This window comes from Carlito syrichta, unplaced genomic scaffold (genome assembly GCF_000164805.1).
Source record: "Carlito syrichta isolate Samal-C Ts95f unplaced genomic scaffold, Tarsius_syrichta-2.0.1 Scaffold213716, whole genome shotgun sequence".
Lineage (NCBI taxonomy): Eukaryota > Metazoa > Chordata > Mammalia > Primates > Tarsiidae > Carlito > Carlito syrichta.
Window position 1 is genome coordinate 7,323 of NW_007157812.1, and position 5,139 is coordinate 12,461.

Here is a 5,139-nt window from a genome sequence, read left to right on the forward strand (position 1 = left end):
ATGAATCCAGGATTGAGAGTCCGTGGTCAGGCTTCATGTGAATTCAGAGAAAGACCCCCTCCATGGAGCTACACAGGAGTTGCTCACAGCAGGACCTCTACACAGTCAGCGCTGATGAGAGGAAGGCACTAGACATTTGCAACGTGTGGCATGGTGTGTTGGAAAGCAAGAGGGAGCAGGAGCATCCACTTCCTCCCATCTTCTCCTCCTTCCCTGCGATTATTTTTGTTTAAGTTTCCAAATAAAGTTTATTAGCGAGGAAAAGAGGAGAAGGAAAAAGGAATTTCATAGCAGAAAGACCTGCCACGGGCAAGTGTCTCAAAGAAGAAAACCTGCCCTTCCCTACAATTCTGTTTAGTTGCTATGAAACCTAGTGAAATGAATCCCATACCCCAAAAAAATCTCCTTTTGCTCATCAGCCGAGCAACACTCTTTTTTGGCTGTTTGGTATGCATTTTTCAGATCTGTAACCCTGTCTGGGCATGGCATGTGGCAGTGATGTTTTATTCAGCACAAGGAGAGATGGATTAGGACAAGCGTTTCCTCCATTTTCTGACTTGAGCATTAGAAAAGGAAGATGAGAGATAATCAGCATCACTTCCTGTAGCAGTTAACATTTCAATGGAGTGCACTTGACATGCAGGTCAAGCATTTTCTTCTATGTCCATCCTCTCTTCCTTGACTTCAGAGTCATTTACTTAAATCCCAGAGAGCATTCCCACAAATCAAAAGCAAAGAAACACTAAAAATAAAACTTTTAAATTCAGGGTGTACTAATTGACAAGGAAATGTGAGCTCTGTCTCTTTGTTCTTATTATATTCCTAATCACAGCTCCCAGATGGTTGAATAAAAGGCACGAATTGAATGTAGTTGAGCCTGAATAAAGGGAAAATAAGACTGCTGAAAAATGAACGAACCGGATAAAAATGGGCGGGCAGTTTAGTGAAAGTGGCTGACAGTGTGGATGGCTTCTTTCTGACCAGTCCTCAGTGCTCAAAAGTGACCTCCCCCTCTCCACCTCCTCTTGCTTCACCTACCCTCACCTCTCTTTTTTACAGTACATTATTTCCAGATCACTCCTGGCAGCAGCAGAGAAAAACCCCAGGAAGAGTTTGACAAGTAACCATATGTCCTTTTTTCCCACGCATCAAAGAAATACCTGTTTTCCAGTTAAAAACAGGGAAAGTTAAAAACTTAAAAAGCCTTGGGATCACAGATTTGTAAGCCTAAAAAGCAAAAGATCCCCCACAGTACTGTTGAGATTTTATCCATGAAAAACTTGGAAGTAAGTCTACCTGAAGTTCAGAACTAAAGGCAGATCTGTAAAGACTTGTATTTACAGTCTTGAGAGTGTTAAATGCCATGTGAAAATAACAGACCTTTCTGAAAGCCATGTCAATTCTCCTAGACCCCAGTTTAGGAAAACTATCTGCTCAATGTTGTGCTCGATTCAAATTCTAGCTAAGTAATGTTGAGCAAGTCAGCTTGCCTCTCTGTGACTCTGAGTTTTCACCTATAAAGCAGGGTAATGGTCCTTGCTATCATGTGAAATCCACATGAGGATAAAAGGCAATAATGTACATGACAGTGTTTCAGAGGGCACAGGGAGCTGATTATTGTACATTATTCCTGATTAAAATGCAAAGCCTTTCTAACATTGTCTGATAGATACGAAGTGCTATATAAGTGTTAGATTTAATATTATTATTAACAGAATTAATATTTATCATTATTAACTAAGATAAACATGGAAGAAATGCCTAAGATGCTATGAACATCTTTTGCCTCAAGGATTGAAGGGGAAAAATATTTTATTTCCCAGGTGTGAAGAGGTTTTCTTGATGTGATACCACACCACATAAAACTGAATACAATTTAATTTGGGACTCAGTACGTATTCTTTCCTGCATAGAATTGACTCTTCAACTGATTATTCCTATCTTACTTTCTATCAGCAACATGTAGTAACCATCTGTTGTATGCCACAAGTGGTGCTAAATATTGTTATAAAGACACTATTTCTCTTTTCTTTTTTTTTTTTCCTCAGTCAGAGTCTGACTTTGTTGCCCAGGCTGTAGTGCAGTGGCACAATCATGACTCAAAATAGATCATGGCTTACTGCAGCCTCAGCCTTCTGGGCTCAGGCAAATCCTTACACTTTAGGCTCCCTGGTAACTGGAACTACAGGCATGCACCACCACACCCGGCTAATTTTTTTTTTTTTTTAAATAGAGATGAGGTCTCACTATGGTGCCCAGGCAGGTCTTGAACTCCTGACCCTAAGTGTTCCTCCCGCTTCAGCTTCCCAAAGTGCTGGGATTACAGATGTGAGCCACCGCGCTCAGCCAAGACACTGTTTCCTATACTAGCTGTTCTCACATTTAGTCATTACCTACCTAAGGAATCATCATTTAATTATAACCAACAGTAATTTTCTGAAGACCGACCATGTTCTCTGTCTCATCATTACATTTTCACCTCCGTTATTCTGTTGTTTTTCAGGCCATTTTGTCAGTGATGCTGATCTTTGCTTTTTTCCAGCAACTTATGATAGCGGGTATCATTGAGAATGAATGGAAAAGATCATACGCCAGATCAAAAGCTGTAAGTAGCAGCTGCTCTGTCCATAACCTTAATCTAGAAAAGCCACATTTGCAAAGGATCTTTATGGAGAATGATGAGACTTTGAAAGTAGGAGAAGGCTGGGAGTAGTGGCTCACGCTTATAATCCCAGCACTTTGGGAGATCAAGGTGCGAGGATTGCCTGAGCCCACGAGTTCGAGATAAGCCCGGGCAACTTGGCGACCTCATCTCTACAATAAATCAAAAATTAACCAGGCATGGTGGCACGTGCCTATAGTTCTAGCTACTAGGAAGGTCAAGGCAGAAGGATCACCTGAGCCCAGCAGGTCGAGGCTGAGATGGCCGTGAGCATGCCACTGTCCTCCAGCCTGGGTGACAAGAGTGAGACTCCAACTTAAAAAAATTAAATTAAATTTAAATTAAAAAATAAGATATAGGTGAAGAGAATATTATCCAATTATTAAAAAGCTCTAAGTGTTATTCTGGAAACTATCTCTTTTAGGTAGAAATAATTCATCTGCATATAGATTTTACCTTCATAGTTATTTGCTTTTAGATTCAAGCAAGAATCTAATAGGTGACAGAGGACCCTCCCTAGCAGAAGGATTCGGTAATATTGGCCTGACAGGAGTACCGCTATGTCTACCTTGATCTCACTTCTCCAAAGGACTTTTTGGACAACCACAATCCTATTTCTGAGACGGTTACAAGCCTGGCATTTGTGTGCAGGTGAATTCACACTAAAATGATCATTGACCGGGCACAGTAGTTCATGCCTGTAATCCCAGCACTTTGGGAGGCTGAGGTGAGAGAATTGCCTGAGCCCACAGGTTGAAGACCAACCTGGGCAACTTGGCAAGACCTCATCTCTACAATAAATAAAAAAATTAGCCAGGCGTGGTGGGGCGTGCCTGTAGTTCCAGCTTTTCGGAAGGTGAAGGTGGAAGGATTGCCTGAGCCTAGCAGGTTGAGGCTGTGGTGGCCTTGAATGTGCCATTGCACTCCAGCTTGGGCAGCAGAGTGAGACTCCAACTCAAAAACAAAAGTAGCAGTTTCACAAAAAATCATCTTGATCTGTTTCTGGAAGGCAGAAAATACCAATAGTGAAAGAAATTATCTTGAAAATTGGCACGTCTATTCTTAGACTTCTAGAATATGGAGTTTTATGGTATGTGCACCTTCTTATTAACCATTGGCTTCTATCTTGAGGTCATGGTTCCATACTCAATGTGTAAAAGCAGAATGGTTGAAGGTTAAAGTCACTGGTTCTCTGGCCACTTCTCAGTATTGCCCTCTTCCCTCTACTTCTTTTCACCTAATTACTCTTGCAAAACAATAGGTTTGAAGAGGCTACATAATTGGAAAATATGAATATCCCAATATAGATCTATTACCAACTGCTTCAGAAGAACAAGCCTGCTAGATTTAGAAAAGAATTTAGAAATCATCACTAATTCCTTCATTTTGCAGATGAGAACACTAGAATCAGAAAGGAAAACTAGGGCTATATTCACTGAAGGAAAATCAGAACTAGAATCTAAACTCCTCTATCATTTCTGTACTGTTTTTCCAATACAATGTGATCATTCCAAGTGCAGAGGCAAATGTCTACTGGCACACTTGAGGGACTGCTCAGAGTTGAGTTTTAGTAAGTAAGTGATTTGATAAGGATTTGAGTCTCTGGGGAATAAATCCTTGCTTGTGGAGGTATATATTAAATAATACAAGTAGCATTAAAAACTAGAAGGCATTGGATAAATATTTGTAGAGATTGTTAAGAAAAGTGTCCATGGTAAAAGTCAAGAAAAGTTTAATTTTGTGTTCTAGAATGTAGTTCTCCTGTCAGCTGAAGAAAAGAAAGAACAGACCATTGAAATAAAAGAAGTGGCTGAGCTAACTGAAATATCCTCCCAAACAAGAATGAAGAAGACATTGAAATAGGAGGAGAGGAGGAGGAGGAGGAGGAGGAGGAGGAGGAAGAGGAAGAAGAGGAAGAAGAAGAAGAAGAAGAAACACAAATAAACTTTCCAGAACCTCTCCAAGATCAGGAATCCTCACCAATAGAGAATGACAGCTCTCCTTAAATGCTTTCTTCTGTTTTCTGTTTCCCTTTTTAAGCATTAGTATTCATAGCTTCCAAGAGATACGCTGATTTTCATTTCTTGAGGTACTGTGCAAAATCCTTCACGACTCTACTTGGTCTTTGCATGGAGTGACTACAGCTCCTTTTCTCACACATTCAGAGAATGTAGCCATTGTACCAGACCGTGTTTTGTATTTTTTGTTTGCGGCAACTTTCTTAATTGAAAAAAGGCATAGTGAGTGCTGCAGAATGTGATTTTTTTCACTAATCTTTTCCTTGGGTAGGCTTTGTGGTAGTAGTGGCAGCATTTCCTTTCATTTCTTCCATCAGCAACAGGGAGACTCTATACCAAATGAAAAAGATGTGTGACTGCTCCATGCCATCCCTAAACTGTCTTTAATTCTTTCCACATCTACATTTTTGGTGAAGTCCTTTTTGTACTATGGTTTTAAGGACACTAAAAAATGATGAC

General features: G+C 40.3%; 1 pseudogene; it reads left to right on the top strand.

Annotated features, from left to right (window-relative positions):
* The window catches only part of LOC103253242, a 5,499-nt pseudogene extending 831 nt beyond the window's left edge, over positions 1–4,668 (top strand).
* The last annotated feature ends 471 nt before the right edge of the window (positions 4,669–5,139 follow it).